Source organism: Lemur catta, chromosome 12 (assembly GCF_020740605.2).
Source record: "Lemur catta isolate mLemCat1 chromosome 12, mLemCat1.pri, whole genome shotgun sequence".
In the NCBI taxonomy this organism is placed as follows: Eukaryota; Metazoa; Chordata; class Mammalia; order Primates; family Lemuridae; genus Lemur; species Lemur catta.
The window spans coordinates 58,736,357-58,755,189 of NC_059139.1; the positions used below are offsets into that span (position 1 = coordinate 58,736,357).

General features: G+C 34.8%; 1 protein-coding gene across 14 annotated transcripts in view; it reads right to left on the reverse strand.

Annotated features, from left to right (window-relative positions):
* The window catches only part of MEF2C (myocyte enhancer factor 2C), a 147,467-nt gene extending 129,538 nt beyond the window's left edge, over positions 1-17,929 (reverse strand). For 3 of the 14 annotated variants that reach the window (XM_045566264.1, XM_045566263.1, XM_045566258.1), the window contains exon 1: positions 16,328-16,691. The gene's annotated coding sequence lies outside the window, so the exon portion shown is untranslated. Of the gene's footprint in view, positions 1-16,327; positions 16,775-17,849 lie in introns of those variants that run through there. The other 11 variants (XM_045566266.1, XM_045566247.1, XM_045566255.1 and 8 more) reach the window with 7 other exon arrangements.
* Positions 17,930-18,833: the final 904 nt, after the last annotated feature.

Consider the following 18,833-nt stretch of genomic DNA (forward strand, 5'->3'; position numbering starts at 1 on the left):
CTAACTTGTCAATATTTCACATCTATCTCTGATTTTAAGATTTTGTTGTTTGTTTTCTTTTTTAACTGCAAAGAAAAAGTTAAAAGGTGTGCTTCAATTCGAATTCTCCAGAATATCAAATTGCTAATTAAGTTAACTGAATAACTCTTGAAATCCATTTAATATTCCTTTATAGATTCTGTCATACGGTTCATATTCTTAAGTTAAAACTATAAATTACTATGATTCTTGCAAGTGAAGTTTAAAAATTAAACCAGCTCAAGAAATGAATAGCAGAGTGGAGGTCCCTAGACAAGATGATATAAAACTAGATGTTCACATTTCAATTCCAGCTAATATTGTAACTAGAAAAAATATATTTCCACAAACAGTAATAAGACATTGCTTGTGAAAAGAATGATCTATCAAATAGTTGGTAAAATGTACTTTTTTCATTCCACATTAACAGTGTGGAATCATATCACAAACCAATAATTAATGCATTTCTCTTTAAAAACCACACAAACATATTCATACAAACATTGTTATAATGTCATTCCAGGATTACTGAATATTTTTCCCCAAAATGCCATGAAAAATTAAGATTTAATAGCTGAGTCTTTCCTTTTTCTCATCTAAGAGATGAGACAATGTATATGAGATTTTGGCTAAATAGGTAAAAGACTGGACTCTAGAGACCATCTGGGTTGAGGTTCTAGCTCTGCCACCAAGTTGGTAACTTTATGAAAGTTACTTTTAAAATTTTATCTATTTCTTCACCTATAAAATGTGGATGTTAACATTACCTATCTCATTAAGTTTTGAGGAGTAAATAAGTTAATGGGTATAAAGCTTCAATTCCTTAGAACAGTGCTTAGGCTCTCAAAAAGAGGGCTCAAAAGAGAGCTTGGGCTCTCTCTTATACAGTAGGCTCTCAAAAAATGTTAGTTGTGATTTTTATTGTCTAAATTTAATTATAATTAATAATGCTTTCCAATTAATAATACAAGATTTTTAACACATATCATAAACATTGTTAGAGTTATTAGAGGCATCTTGAGCAGTAGTGCTAGAGAAAAGTAAAAGTGGAATTCCTAAGTCATAGTTGAAAGTATCAATTATATTTATAGAAGATCAGTCCTACTTCCAACCACCAAGCCAGCAAGAATTGAAAACCAACTGGTCAACATATGTCGATGCAGATGGAAAAAGGATACAACTGTCTTTAAATTCCCTAAAGAAAGCTGAGCGGAGAGCCTTCTGGTCACTGCAGTCCAACCTATCATTATGCGTGCAGTGAGACTCTTTGATGGGTTTCTTAGTCTATGAATAATATATATTTTGGGGACAGTGTCACAAAAATAATCTGTCTTTGCTCCAAAAAGACCTATGACTAAGCTAATGCAAAGAAAGAATTACCTCCCAACCACAAAGGAGGGTGGCACCCCCGGTGTTGGAAATCAAGACAACTGGAAAAACTTTAAAAAGTATTTCTGAGATAAAATGGCTCCCCGGTTCAGATCCTGGAGAACCAGGAAAATCTCATGTTTCAGAACTACTCTTCCTTTAATTTTCAAAAATAAAGTTAGGGGGAAAAATCTAATTACTTCCTTACAAGACATTACTAAATAAAAGAACCCACCTTTTTAGAAGATCTGGTATTTACAAAATATTTCACAAGGCAAAACTTGTAACTCCTCCTGAAAGGAGTAAGTCTTTTTCTCTCCCAGTGAAATTTGGTATTGTATTTACTCTTTGAGTAATAAATAAAGGATTTTAAGGATTAGTAATTCAGGATAAGTATAACTAAGCTTGTCTCTGGAGTTTTGTCTTGACATGACCTTACATAAATTCAAACTGTAGCAAAATAAAAGATTTTGGTTGTTCTTCAAGTCCATGTGAGCTCCGCTCTCCAACACCAGGAGTAGTTAGTAAGTGAGGCTAAGCCCACCCTCTCGTAACACACTACAATTCTGATACTTTCAGGGGAGGAGGGTGAGGCTATGACATTGCATGGGATTCTTCCTGAACATTCTATTAGTTCACCACTCGTGATTCTTGGCCTTTTATGCCAAGAGAAAATATTTAGGATTACCCAAAACTAAACAATTCAAGTACCTACAGATTAGTTAAAAAAGTAAAATTATCTGTTGTGTAAAATCATGGATAAATTCATATGTTGGCAGGAAAAAGTGAACTCCAGAACTGTCCTTTATGACTCATCTTAAATCTACGTACTGTCTTCACATCATCAAAAACATCACAAAATCAGCTTAACAATAGGTACATTATAATATTTGAAGTATCAGGAACAAAAATTCCTTTTTCTTTAGGAATTAACAAAACTTACTATAACAATCGTGTGATATGACTCTAGAAAAATAATGTAACCGATTAATCTATATGATGTGACAACAGTGCCAATGAGTTCCAACCTTAAATTATTTTCTTGCTAAAATGTGCAAAGTTATTTCAAAAAAACCTTCATTTATATTGTTTTGAGTTGTCTATGTGACACTGTATCAGTTTCATAATCAGAAAAATTTCTGACATACACTGTGCTTCAAATGTATTTCATAAATTTCTCTACACAGAAATCTAAACTAATTTTCCTATATAAATATATATAAAATTAATGCTTAATTTGTATAAACTGTCATTCCTCAATACAGTTTATAAATCTGCATTTTTAGCACATGTGAATTTTACCTTAGATGAAAAAATGTTTAATTTTCCTGAACTTTGAGTTGTTCTCCAAGTCAAAAATTATTTTAAAAACTAAAATTAGAACTTAAGTACCTTTTAAAGGTACTTCAATTCTGGGAGATATTTAAATACCAAGAACTGTACCCAAAATGTAAATGTGTCCACTATCTATCTGCATGTGTAGTGTATACTTACTGCACATAATTTATACCTTCAAATTCTTCTAACCTATTAAGCTGATTGATTCTGGAACTAATGCAACTTCCAGTGCTCAATTTTTTGTATTCATGCAAAATGCCCCCCAAAATTATTTTCTATGAAGAAGACAGAAAAACCTGAAATTTTTATTATTAACAGTAGTTGATAAAAATAGAGAAAACTTACTGAACAAAAAATTTAATTTCAGAAGTATTTACCTATTATGCTTTTAAAACATGAACATCTACGAAAGTAAAATATCACAATCTTTTGTGAACGTATAGTTTATCAAGTGTCTCTACACAGGATAAGAATGTATTGGATTTCTTTATTCAGCCACATTGGGTTTAACTTAATGGTGTCAAAGACTTAAGGAAATCAGTATTATCTATCAGGTCAAATAATTGGTATTTATGATCATACCTGGCCTAAATACTCTATCATAATAGTTTATTAAAAAATGCTTGGATTTGAGTAGGAAAGTAGTTTTGCTTTTAGTACTAAGGTAGATATGTATTTAATAATTACACAGTAAATTTTCATAACTGGAAATTTGATAATTTTATCAAAAATACTTTTCCATAAAAATCTATCCTTAGATTTAAACAGAATACATTTCATCATTAAAGACATTTGTGAACTCTAAAATTTTTATTTTTAATGGAAAGTAAATATTGGATCAAAATGTTTGGAAGAAAGCTTTTGGTCTATGAATATTATCAGAGTTTCTTAGAAATCTCTTAAGGGCTGAGTACAATAAAACTAGGGCAATGCATATATTCTCAGTTACTCTTTAAAAAAACCTGTAAAAGTGACTATAGTGGCATGTTCTGACACATTCTTTTCATAAACCGAACCCTGTTAGTGACAGCAGAACAGATTGTGTGCATCTGCTGGGAACGAGCCAGATGACAGTGGAAAACGCACATGGATACCTTGGCACAGCAAATAAAAAATGGAGAAAAAAAGACCTGGAAGAGAAAGTGCCCAACTTTAATTGAAACATTCTTTCCAACATGATGAACATCGTCCAACCACCTCTTGTAGCCTGTCAATTTCACATATAAAAATGTATTTTAAAAGAGTCCTTTGTAAATTAGAGCTGTTTTGTCCTCTCTTAGCACTAAATATTGACTCAGGTTTTGGATATTTCTTCAAATTATGGCAAATGTAATGAGCATTAGGGTAGAAAACGAGGCCAAACCACTCTACCACAGTCTGGTACAAGAACGCTAAACTTCTACCTTTCAGGTTCAAGTCAAATTTTAAATATCTAGGTTAAGTTTTCGAATTATGTGGGTTTTCTATTACCGAGCGGCAAACATGCCACAATTCAAATATTCTGCAAATGTGACTATTGTAAATGTTGCTTGCACTCAATAGTACTATAATATTTTATTTTATGCTGATCAAACACAGTATTGTTTAAACAGTTGGCTCAATAGCAGTAGAGGTCTATACATAAAAACAAATGTGCTTCTATAAATCATATCAGGAAGTTTTCTCGGATGCTCTGATTACAAAGAAAATTTATTCTATACAGTATACAATGCAAATTTTAAACTGGAGACGAAGTTGTTTAATAGATTAGTAGTCTGACTGAAGCAGCTGCAGTCAAAAAAAAAAAAATTCTGGTGATTAACAGGCATTTTCCAGTAATCATAACCCTGGAAAGGGATACTAAGTAGGGGGAGGGGGTTGCAGATGGGAATAATTCTCTAAGCCCATGTGCCTTAGAGGGCTCCATCATCTTCATGCAGACTTATTATTATTATTATTATTTTTAAATTAAAGCTTTTAGAGGCATCCTTGATTGCAGTGTTGGGAGCTGTCCATGCTGTTTTACCACAGGGAAGTCCACTCTGCAAGTATTCCTTGCGCTGAGCACTCTTTATCCTGGCATTAAAACAGTGTTAGAAAAGAAATCTGAAATGCAAGGTGCACACTAGAGGGGCATTATTCAAAAGCATGAGAACAATTTCAAGTGGTTGCAACTCTCCAGGATGTATAAACTGGGCAGGCATCATTGATGTCACCTGTCGTCCAAAATAAGGAATTTTTTTGAGAAACTAGGCGAACAGAAAAGCTGACCAAAAAAGTGGTAAACAGTCTCTGACACTAGAAATATTCCCATTTTCAACCATATTTTACCTAAATTTGTTTATTTATGTTATCAAAAGGCGATGTAATTCTCAGGTAAAATTCTGTATTTTTTATGCTTTACAGTTTTATTCTCACATGAATAATATCCAAATTAATATAAGTTCATTTGTTCATCATCTCAAAGTTGATAAACTATGGTTATAATGAACAATCAAATCTGAAAAAAAATAGGATGATAGGAAGTGCCATTTACTCAGCTTATTTTTTAACTATTCAAATAAAAAATGCATTTTATCTTTATGATTATATACAGTTCATTCATTTATTCAACACATACCCATAGAATCTCTATAATACGCAAGAGCGCTTGTGAAGGAATACAAAGATGAGTAAAATAGCACCCATGCTTCATAAATTAATTTCATCTCCACATATAATCAAAATTGTACAGTAAGAAAAATAAACAAGGAATACCAAATTTATACATTAAGAATGGGTAATACTAATGCTAAGAAAAAAAGCTTTAGAATTCTTGGAGAGGCTGTTTTCACCATTAAAATCACCTAATATTTCTGTACATCAAACACTTTCTCCAAACTGAACTTTTATTAAAACTAAGCAATAATCTATCTTCAATTTAGAACTTTCAATAAATGACTTTAAAACCACTGGATGATATTATTTTGTTTCTTGAGTTCCATTTCTGGTTCTAAAAATGATATTTATTTCTAATAACACCTGATCTGCAAAAGGTTTTGATTTTCTTGGAGAAAGAAGCGTACTGTACTTAGCAATCATTAGAATTGACCTAACATAGCAACACAATTAGAGATTTGCCCTGAAAGTGACTTATTTTAATGGTCTGAAAGTAGAATTGAAAAAAAAAGTTTAAAATAATTACCACACCAAGCATTTATAAGTGATCATTACAGAAAGATAAAATGATTAAAATACAGTGTAGTGTTATGAAAATAATTTTATAATTACTGATCACTTACTGTGTGTCTGCATTATGTTTTTATACATATTATCCTGGTTAATCCTTAAACAAATCTAAGAGGTGGGTGCTATTATTATCTCCATTTTACAGATGCTGGAACTGAGGCTTTCTGGTAGTTAACCCTTCTAATGCCACTTACCAGTAAATGGGAGGCTGGCTTTTGAACCCAGTTTTGGTCTTGGCTCTTAATCATTACTCTCTATTGCTTATGGATGTGTTTGTATAATAGCACATATATGTATAATCAAAATGATATTACATGCAGCAGTGGGGTCTCCAAACTCTTTATGCTTGCCGAAATCATTTTCCCTTTCTCTTGTGTTCATCCTCATCCTCTTATGGTTTGTTTCTCTTACTCTGTCTGCTCTCCCCACCTATAACTCCCTGTACCATATAAACACACACACGCACGTGCGCGTGCGCACACACACACACATACACACACACACACCCCCCTACACACACACCTTGGAGTTTTGGTCCAACACTTCATAGAGCATCACGAAAGCCTTAATTTGGTTCACCTTGTCCAATGAGTGTATCATCTCCTGAGAGTTCATGATGCTGTGCATGTTTCTCCTGACTCTCAAGCTGTCAGTGGTTCCTTACAAAGACACTACCCCATAGCCTTTGCTGTTTCAAGATCAGTATCTGGAGCTCTTCCATGACATGTTATTGGGCTGTGATGAACCACATCAGTCTCTCAAGAGTAAGGAGATAAGTCAGCACCTGAAACAATTCTCTCACATATATAGTCAAAACAAGTTAAAAGCGCACTTGTTTTCACAATACCAAATATTTTGAACCAAGAAGGAAGCTCAGACAGGAGAGAATCCAAAATGAAAAGCAAAAAAAAAAAAAAAAAAAAGGATAAAGTCAAGAATTCTTTGATTTTTGAGGCTATAAAATGAGAGAAGGGGGAAAAAGAATCACAGCGCTCCCTCTAACTCAAGCAAGATCTAACAGTCCTAGAAGGGACGTTGCCGATTCATTTCAATTGAAGTGCCATAGGGAAAGAAGCAATGGGTACTGAGTATCTTTCTCAGCCTTTTGCCAATCTATCAATGTCATTATGGAAATTTCTTTTGGGTTTGTGTAAGGGGGGGGGATTCAAAGGTGAAGGAAAAGAAAAAAGTAGTCAAAATTGTTTTAACCTTTAACCTATGCAGCCTCTAAGTGGGCTTCCAGTAAATACTAGAAATGAACAAAGAGATACACTTAAAAAAGGTAGCCAGGTTTGTTAGCCTTCATTTAGTAAGAAAAATAATCCACACAGAATGAAGTCTGGATTTAGATTGTTACAGAGGAAGGGCGAAAAGATCTACTTTTTAAATCACATAAACCTTTACTAAAAGACCACCCAACAACTTAACAGTGGTCCTCAAATATGGGTAAACATCAGGTACCTTAAAGAAGTAACTGTAATTTATTGGTTAACAGAGTTCAAAATTTCCAGAATGCTTGGTCAGACAATTAACTGCTAGGCAAACCTCTAAGAGATGCATGTTCAGGTATAGTTTTATAATGCAAGATAGTTCATTTTCTACTTACAAATTTCTATCCAGTGCACATATTCAACTTTACCATGTGTCTTAACAATATTTACCAAGCAGTGATGATTCAAATTATCCTAATGTTTCAGAAAATTCCAAGACAATGAAAAACCTCATACCATAGTCTAAATAAAAGCGTAGTTTCAAAAGTTTAATCTGAAATTTTAAATAAAATGTCCAATTTTGTAACAAATAAATTTGAAAAATTATTGACTCCTCTCTATATTCATATATGCAAAAAATTTAACATTTTTTCTCCCTTGCTAATGGCCCTTGAATATGTGCCAGGTGTGGGAATATGCCATTGTGATCACATTCTTACAGGTGCCTTACACATTTTTAAGGTCTATATTGTCTTAATTTCTTAACACTTCCTTAAGAAACATTTGCATCCACAGAAAAATAGTTGTTTGATATTTAAACATAATTCAAATTATCCTTTTTATCTATTTTAAAGAGAAATAAAATGACATTGAACTGTTGATCTGATTTGGTATATTTTATATAGGCAATTAATAACTGGTATAGTGAGTTAATGACTAAACTAACATTTATACATTATTCATATACCGTTAAATCAATAATTTAGTTTAAAAATAAAATTAGAACAAATATTTATTATGTAGTAACACTTTCTACTGAAGGCTCCCATTTAATACATTTCTAAAGAAAAAGGCTAGTTTTAGAAAGGTGTGCTGGCAATATCTGACTGCAACTCACACAAATGAGGATTCTGCTACTGAATGAAAAGAGCCATGGCAACTAAAAATTATTTTTTAATAGGATTTAAAAAAAATCACATTGGTAATGGTTGAAAATATAACCGGTAATTAAAGGCTCCTTTAGAAAACTTTTTTTCTTTATTTTTCAAGGAGAAGTACAAGTTTTCAGACTACAGTTTCAAATGCAAGGAATGTTAATGTAGATGTTTAGAAGTCAATTTACTTTGTATGGTATTAAACACATTACTTAAACCACCTTTCAAACGAAGAGCATAAACCGAATCTGAAAACTAAAGCTCACATGTTCTCTCTTTGTACTCCATATTTTGACCTAATAATCATTGAAAGTGTGACTGTTTATCAATAAAAATTACTGTAGCACCACATATTGTGGTGAAACATTTCTATTTCCCCGAGATAAGTACAAAAAAAAAAAAAACCTCAATGCTAATTTGCATCACAAAATGATCTAACATATCAGGATTATAATGCTTCATTGAAAAGAAACCATTATATTTTTCTTTGCAAAACAAAAAAATACAGATATCTGATGGGGCCTGTGGGTACTGGAGGTGGGGGGTGGGGAAGAGGTCTCATTTTCTATCTCATACCTATTGTTTTATGCATTCTAAACTGCTATATGGGAATAAAAAGGAAACATACTGAATGCACTTTGCAGTTAATGTCTTAGTGATCTAAGAGGCAGAATTTTCAAGTTAAAGAAGGGAAACATTATGTTTTTCCTTTCCCAAGGCTATTGCCCGGGAAGAAGGCCCTCTGCTCCTTAGCCTACGCAGGGGGAAAAAGGACATTACTTAGGGCTGAAATCACTCCGAGACAGAAGAGGGGAAGTTTATGATGTGGCACTGTGCACTGTATCTGGTCTGCAGCCAGGAAGTTTTCATTTTGCAGCTCTGCTGCCAGTACCTGCCCTGCATATTCAGGAATAAAAATACACCAGAGCTCTACCTCAGAAACTGTGGATGTTACAAAGAATTAGAAAGAGTTTATTTTTCTTTCTTTATCCTGAGTGTAATTACTGTTTTTAAAAAAGAAAGAGCTGAAACTATAGTAACTGGAGGGTTTTTTTTTTCTTCCTTTTTAAACTCCTCAAACTACCTTCCCACAAAGCCATTTAAGTTAAATGGTACATTTACAGACTCACCTACATGAAGGATATAACTTAAAACATCTGCTTAGACACATATGTTTTGTTCAGATATAAAAAATGTGGCAAAAATTTTAAAAAATATAGGGCCATTATATTCTTAAAATGTGTGTTCCTCTGTGTGTGTGTGTTCATTCATTAAAGAGATCTTTGACTGCAATTAGGTAGTCGGTCCTATAAAGGCTTCCTTGTGTGACCGTGATTTCTAAAAATAAAATGCTCCAGTGAATATTTCTGCTAAATAATCACATCTTCAAAATTACTTTAAAGAAGTCCCAATCCTTCATGTTACGTTAAGCAATAATACCAGCTTTCCATAATAAGCCTTGGTTGTATACCTTAGACAGAGTCAACAATTAATCAGAAGATAAAAAATAAGTCATGTTTACTCAGTTAAGTAGTAGACAAATTTCCTTGTTTGTCCCAACTTATTTAAATTAGTGAATCTATTTTCTAATTTTGCAAATATATAAGCACATCTAAGCTGAAGTTGCCTATCTTCGGGGTTTGGGCAAGGATGCCTGCTCTTGCTATTATTCTAACTTGCTGAAGGAATCACAGATATGTGAAAACAAAAAAGACGGGTAGTTTTGGGGCTGTTTTTAAAAAACACTCCACTTTCTGTTAAAGGACCATATCCATCTCTCTTTAAATCCAATATGCTAAGGATCTGTAGTATCTGAGAACAATTTATATGAATTCTTCATGTACATCTTATCTATGACAACAAGATACAAGAGGAAAACCAGACCACACTCAGGATACTATTTGGAAAAAGCAGGTTAGCAAAAGGGACCGATTCAAAGATCAGTTCCTCCAGTCTCTAAAACAAGTTTAAGGTACTTTATTTAAATCACTGCTTGAAGACTTGCACTGTCATTCTATATGAATCTCAACTACTTGCAGAAGGAATAACATTGCTCCATTCATTTCAAATTTACAGCATTAAGAATTAATAGTCTCTATAATGTCTGCATTATTTAAGAGTAATGATTCCTGAAGAAATCTGCCTATAATAGGTTTACTGTTTTTATTGCTTATAATGTCACCAATTTCCTTTTTAATGCCCTCAAAATATTCTCTTCACGTGTACTTTGAACTTTGTTCACACTGGCTATCTTTTAAAAATAAACACCAAGATTTAACTTGGACAATAGGATGATAATGTACAGAAAACGCATCATGGTGATGACAAATGTTTCTCATCACTGAAACTAAACCATAGATTTATAATAAGTATCGTATAATTTCCATACTTACTAGGCATATGACTTTTCTTTTTGCAGTAAACATTAAAATAATACCAACAAAATGTGAGATAATAGTATATTAGTCTTTTTCTATAACCTTATTTTTTGTAATGGCATTCTTTGTCATAGAATATTCTTTATTTTTCTTGCACAAAAACCCTAAGAACATCAATGCTGTCTATGTATTCTTAAACGAGAATAGATGTTTCTTGCACTCTTTATTTCTTTATACCTCAATATTGTCTATAAAATAAAATAGTTAACTACTAAATTCTTGTTTTGAGCAAGACCAAAATTATTCTAGTGCACTTTATAGTTATTTTATGCATGAATGTTAAAATATACTAAAATTATAAAACTTTCATAGACCTTTTCCAACATTCAGTGTGAGATAGGCTATCAATAATAACTGCTTTAGAAAAAAAACCTGACAGTTTCTTTTGCTCACTAACTACAGTAGATCGCTGCGGATAATTTTCTTTCTCATGCTGCTATTCACTTACATGCTGCATATTTGGTTCAACTTTCCAAGGGAAGAAATGTGGCTCTTGTGGGAAAGGTCCACCCCTTTCTACATGTTTGCTTCCTTGAACGAAAGGAACACACCCCCTTACATTCTTTGAAATGTGTCCAACATGCAAAGAATTATAATGGCACTGTATTAGTGACTAAATTAGAAAATCTTAAATGATAGTCAAATAGTGTTAATATGCTGTGTACTTTGAGTCAGGAGAACTAAATGACACATACATAGGTAACAGAAATTAATTAAGTTCAATCTAGCATCTACGCTTGGATGCTTAGAACATTTATAATTGTTAGTGGAAGAAATCTGTGAATGTTTTTATGTAAGTGTGTGTTGTATGACACAGGAAGAAGCCCATAAATATTACAAGTTTTTGAGTGCATCCTTTGAATTTAAGACCCATTGGGGGAATATCTCCTCTATTTCCTAAGTATATTAAAGAAAAAATATTCAGAAACTAAAGTATTCATGTTTCTAAGTAGAATCAGAGAGCTGCTTGAAATCACAGATGTGCAAAAATATCACAGGTCTACGCTCATTGTGTCTAATGGCAGAAAACTCACACCAAAGTTGGTACCCACTAACTTCTACCTCATTAAGGCAAGCTGCTCCTCATGAGAAATTATGTTCTAACAAGTCTTCCTTCCACTATGTAGAATAATATACTTTCAAAGCAAGATTTTCTTTCATTGTTATTTTCGAATAAAGCGATATACTCCGTATTTGTAAGAATTTGTGCATTTATCTTCACTTTTATTTTTCTAAACTCTCTTTTTCTTCATTCCACTTTTACATAGAAATTTGCAAATGTAGAGACACAGTAGGTGACCAATTTATGTCTCTTTTAAGATATTTTAGTGTTTAAATTAAATGGTTACTCTTTGCAATTTATCAGTCATTTCAGGTTGAACTCACCTATATAATTCCCAGGCCTACAAAATGGAAGCTTTGCTATTTGCCTATGTTTTTCACTTGAAATAACAGTGAATATAAACAGTGAATATATAAACTGGAACTGAAGGTAATAAACTTATTAAAACTTAGTAAGATATTATTATGGTCAAAGAAAACCTGCAAGTGCGTGCCACAAATCCACTCAGATGAAACATCTCATTCACTAAAATTTCCTATCTTATTATAATAACACACAGAAAATTAAACACATAAATATTAATTTTATGTATCACAGAAGATGTAGGCAATGAAAATGCAATGTTTACATTTATGGGTGACTCATTAGTGTTTTATTGTGTGAAACACTAGGAGGCATCAGTTGGGTAAAAAAGGACTTCAATTTTAGAAGAAGCAAGAAATTACTGCAGAGTTGGATATGTAAGAAGTTGGGGTTTTCAAAATGTTATTATGTAAACCAAAACTTTATTCCCTGAAATAAACTCTCAAAACATCATATTTTGTTGTAAAGAATGATCTTTGTATAACATTCATGAAATATATATGTGCATATATAATTTGACCAGTATACATTTATCAAGATATATTTCTAAGATATATGGATTCACATCTCTGTAACTACACATTTTTATGAAGAATATATTTGGTAACAGAATAATATAATGGATATTGATTATTATGCATTTTCTAGTCAATTACTCAATTCCATGAGTATATGTTTTATTTCAGGCAAATTCTGTTTTGTGTTCTTTGCAATGCCTCTAAAAATGTCTAATGCATTTAAGCCTTATAACTTATTACTGTTTCATGTATGCAGACAACTTGATGTCTGTTCATAAAGAAATGACAGAACTTAAAATTTAAGCAATGAAGACATACGTAAAAAGGACATGTTTTCTCTTACTTCACTATGAAAAACCTGGCATTTGAAAACTGAGTTTTCTACGGTTTGAACGGCTCTTCATAATGATGAAGCAACAGGGTTGAGGTATACTTATCTAGCAATCGTTTGAAATTGGAGTGTCTTGCCATTCCTCAACAATCAGCTTTTATCTTTGACCTATCAAAATAACATGTGAACTGTGTAATCTGCCTTTTGTAAGGTACATAGATTCTGTTGTCACTCCTGGTTTTGTGAATCACCCCTGTAATCTGATTTGATTTCCTAAAGATGACAGATCTTGGTGAACAGTCAAGCTTTACTGAGTGCAGGGCAGTTCACGCACTCATGAGATTAAGGTACAGTGCTAAGGACTGGGTCTTAATCGCCTATCCTTCCACATGCAGCACACTGACTGAACATCAGTGATTAAATCCTTTCATCGTGTCCAGACGATCACCACATATGTGCAAAATGAATATGTGGCCTTTTTATAAGTTTTTGCTCGGAGGATGTGCTTTTTTTTAAAAAAAAAATAGCACTTTATTAATAATCTCTAATCTATGACCATTAAATGCATATTAAATTGTTCCATGTTGCTTTGAATTCTGTCCCGGAAACCAGGGTTCTCTGTTTAATAACTATTTCTTTGTTGTTATGTAGCATAAGTATTGCTGCACAGCTATTTCCCCATTTTTGTCACTTTCTGAGATTTCATAGACTCAAATTATACCGCACTTACAGTTGAGAAATAAAACCACAAAATACATTACAATAAACAGAAGAAAGTTTTAAAAGATAATGTTAACATATGCTAAGGAGTTACTTAGAGCCATTCTTTATAAAAGAAACTGAAATACAATAAATCATTTATCAGAAAGATATAGTTGTAGTGTCATGCAATTTATTGATTTGGTAGAGGGAGGGCCAAGGAAGAAATTAATAGAGATCTACAAAATATAAAACATGATACCTTTTTAAGATTCAATTTTGAATCATTAAATAGCCCTTTTCCCTATTGGAATGAACCATTTCCCCAAATTTTGCAAAATGAACATGTTTACCAAAAAGAAGAGAGGCAAGGTGCAGTTAAGTTGATATTTCAGTTTCATGAAGTTATTTAGTGTTAATGTGTTTCTATCTTAAAAAGTTAATATTTGTGATTGCATTCTTTTAAAATATGAATAGCTCAGAAAAGGTGGAAAATTGACTTTTTATTATAAAGTGCTCACTTGTTATTTACACCAAAAAACAAATTAATATTTAATAAAATTTACACCTTAATATCATCTTTCAATATATTCCACATGCACAGCAATCAGGATGTAAATAGCATAATTAATGAATGAAGTAAAATACTGTCTTTAGTAAGAAGTCTAAAAAATATGCCAAACATTCCAAAGCTGTGTGAATTATATTAACAAAAAAATAGCAGATTTTTATAAAGTTTAATAAAACTTGAAGTAAAAATAACTGCCAACTATTGTCTCCTTAACTTGACTGGGGAACCAAATTTTAAACAAATGTCATGTTAAAAGTGTGTTTTGATGAAAACTTTTAGAATTAACAGTCTAGTACATAGCTAAGTGTACTTTTCTACAAATAGAATGAGATACTTGATTTAAAAGATTTTTTTTTCCTCTTGAGATAAGATGTTAGATAGTGATATTTCATCTTACCGATAAATTTCTGAATCTACTTGCTTTAGAACTACTTCTTTTAACTTAATGTATAATTTCATGCATATACTGAAAGACAATAACATGGCTTATTAATTGCGTTATCTTTAGCTGAAACTGATAGAGAAACAAAAATACTGCTTGTGCCATACTGGTATATATTGAATGTTTTCAAAAAGACTATCTAAAACTGACATTATTTTAAAAATTAAATAGCATATTTTAGCTTTAAATTGGAGATTGTTGATCTCTTTAAAGCTAAAATTGGTATGCAATGTGAGGTTAAATGGGGTTCACAGGTGGTCACATTTCCATGTCCTACCAAGTCTCTAGGGATTGGAGTTATTATACTCCACATAAACATCTTTACTCTGCAACCACAATTCCATTGCAAGGTGTCAGTGAAAAGTAGGCTGGTCAGTTTTTTTTTTTTTTGGACTGGTATAATGAGGTGGCTGGAGTTTCCTTTATAACACTTAGAAAATCTATGCAGTCACCAAGCATTTCCTAAGACAGTTACTATTAGAGTTAGTATGAGATTCACAATAGTAAAACGCACTTTGTGTCAAAGCAATTCTCCACTGAGGACCGGTTAAAGAACTGGCAGGGAGCCCAATTCTACTTATTATACTGTCAGCATTTACATATAAAGTATTTTATACAAAAGACACGCATTCCTAAAATGTGATGAAAAAAGGCTTTTCCCAAAGAATGGTAACTACTGGACCCAGAACAGTCAAAAATGACTCAGATATAAAATTTCCTTTAAAAATCAGTAGCCTTGTTTAGGGGAGGAGATAACATCAGCGTTACATTTAAATACTTGTGTAATATTTAATAAAATAATAAACAATGTGCCGTGTCTATATATACTTCTTTTGTGCCAAACTTTATCACTGAGTTTGATAACTTTCAACCAAAGTCTAAACAGAAGGCAATTTAAGTGACTTAACCTTGTTTGTTTTTAAACAGCTATGTATTTGACTTGACCTAAACAGCAATACATATGCTGAAATCTGAACACACGAATTGTTATGTGTGTGGACTACCATGGCCAGGGTATTGCTTTTTGTCCACACCAATTAAGAAGCCCTCTATCAAGCCAGCACTTGGGTGAGGGAAGGAAATGCACAAAGGTATACTGTGACAGACAGCCATGCTTTAGCTCAAACTAATCCCAAGAATTAGTGGCTCAGAAGCATAACCCAGGGCAAATCAGAGTCTTTGGGGGGACTCATGGGAGCATCTTTCCACAGTGAACTAACTGCTAAATCTTAAGGAATCTACTTCAAGGTCACAGAACATTCTGTGAAATATTAAAATCCACCGGGCTGTACACGCTCCACCATATCAAACATGCTAATGACGTGAACTAACTTCATGAAACTTTAAACACACTGGTGTGACAGGAACGAGTCAGAAGTGATTTCAATAGCTGATGGCAAACGGATACGACTATCTGAAAAGTTACTTTTAGCAACAAACAAGGAAAGCATGGAATCTAACAAAAAGAATGCACAACGAGCCTCAACTTCAGCCTTCAAAAAAGGCACAGGGATAGACCCAGTGCGGTGGAATATACTGATGCAGATTTCAGAGACAATAATACCAGGCTATTTCTATTTCCTCGAGAAATGTCAGAGGTACTTACGTGAAGGAAGACCCGATCAGATTAGTCCTTGGGATATTTTCCTTTCTTAAGAGAGAGAGAGAGAGAGAGAGAAAAAAAAAAAAATCTTTACTTCGTCCAGCCTTGAAGTGCTTCTCCACCTGATTCAAACATGCAGCCACGGCGACCCACACGGAACCTTCAAAGTCAATCCAATAGCAGCCCGAAGATGTCTGGGCGTACGCGTGTGCTCAAGTGTCTGTGACTGCGAGCAGAGCGAGCGGAGAGCTGGAGACGCTGTGCGCGTGTGCGCGCGAGGGGAGCGCGCCCGGGGGGGGAGCCGCGCGCGGGGTCGCGCATTCGCGCGCGCCAAGGCCGCTCCGAAGAGGAGGAGGAGGAGGAAGGAGGAGGAAGAGAGGAGGAGGAGGAGGAGGAGGAGGAAGGAGGAGGAGGAGAAAGTGGCTCTCAGCGGCCGGTCGGATTAAAAGTAACCAGACTCGTCCAGAAAACTGCGTCCAGGAAGGAAGTGACAGAAGACGAATAGGAAAAGGAGAGCAGCTCACAGCCTTTGAAACATCGCGTAAAAAAGACCGGTGGGGGCGGGGGAGGGAAGGATACTGGGAGGGGAGGCGGGGGTGGCAGGGAAAACGGAGCCCTCAGGGTTGGGGTTCTAAGCAGCACGTCCGATGAAGTGCCGTTTCCCTCCTTCTTTGCCTCTATTTTATTCTGTCCTTGCCTTTGCCTCGCGCTGCCTTTTCCTCTCCGCCTCTCTCCCCCACAATCCCAAACCGTTGACTCTCTCCTCTCGAGCTGGAGAAATCATCAGTTTCACTCTTGCAAAAGGGGGGCGGGACTAGACCTCGGAGCATTTTAATAAAACAAACATCCAGCAGCTCCCTCCTCAACCCTCCAGTCTCAACTAGATTGATAAATTACTCCACTACACTACTTTAATTATGTATATGGTATGCAGAATAAATCACTGAACATCAGTACCTCAATCAAGCACTTTTAAATGATAATTGCATCTTGGTGAATCAATCTTTCCATTCCTGACATTTTGCTAATTTTAGTTTTACGGTGGGGTAATGGCACATGCCATACGCAAACCTAATGACAATTCTTTATTGCACGAAACGAAGACAACACGGCGAGCGGCGGCTCCCCGCTTCCCTCCCGGCGCCGCTGCCGAGGACGCTCGGAGAGAACCCAGCCTCCCGCGACCGCGCGCTCGCTCCCCGGGGACGCCGCGAGCCCGCCAGCGGGAAAGTCTTTCTAAAGTAGGGATCTTTCTCTGACCAATAGGAGCTCGACCCTAATAGTTGCTCTGGTGACTTTTCCCCCTTTGGGACGCGCGTTAGCCACTTCATTCTTCCACCGGTCCGTGCGCTCCTCCGTTACTCACGCGTAAAGCCCCGGGCCAGGATGTCTGCAGCGTTCGATGCCAGCGTGCGTTTCCTGCACGCCGGAATGCGCGGTTTTCGCCCCGAGAGGTTGGAGGGCGACAGAGCGAGCCGAAAGGTTTCTCTAATGTTAGTAATGTACGAAATAATAAAAGAATTACCAGTATTTGAAATCTCGACTTTATCGCGGGGCCGTGAACTTTCTAATCAGTTCGGAAATATTTACCGAGGCAGCAGCTTCCTTGGAGAGTTCCCCCTCCCTCCCCCCACTCTATCTCTTCCACACCTTACTGGACTTTATCCAGGTCATTAACATGTAAACCAAACCAACTTCCCAAAAGCATTAGGCTACCCTAGTCGATAGCTGATGACTTCACTTATCCTGAAGAGTTTCAGCTGCACAGGAAGCAGCAATAGAGACTGATAAGGAAGAACACTTATGTTAAGGTTTAAGCATAATAAACACTTTGCCTTACCAAAAAAATAGGTTTTAATATTCAGTACTTAGGAAAGGCTACTAGGGATTGGGCACCTCCCGCCCTAGCCAACTACACCACGCCCAATAAAGCCAAAGATAAAATATATCAACTTGTATACAAATCATAAAAACCAAGATTGCATGCCAGTAGAATTACAGATTACATAAAATGTTTCAACCAATTTATTTTTTTTAATATTGTGAAAGGAAGAAGGGCACAGTCATAGGGGAAATAAAAACATAGAATGTATAAGAGTAGACAATGGGAATATACTGAAATATCTAGCTAATTGAAGATATTTCCTCACTTAAAAAAAAATTCCCTTCAGCACTCTGCGTTTAACCCAATGACTAGTTGCATTTCCTGTTAAATTCTGCAGTGTGCCTCCAGATGAGACTATTTTAATATATGAGGACAGTGTGGTTCAAAAAACCTCCTGCTTCAATGTAAAGGCTATTTGATGTGAGTAGCTTGTCTCAGAAGAGTGGACTTAACATTTAGGCACTGGTCCCAAGGCTTCACTTGAAAGGGGAAGGTTGATTTTATAGGCAAGTGCAACTAGATCTGAACAATCTTCAAGCTTCTGGCTCATTACCATTGTGACTATCAACACAGCTAAGATGAAGCCTCCCTTTTATTATAGGAAAGCATGGCAAACTGTCACAA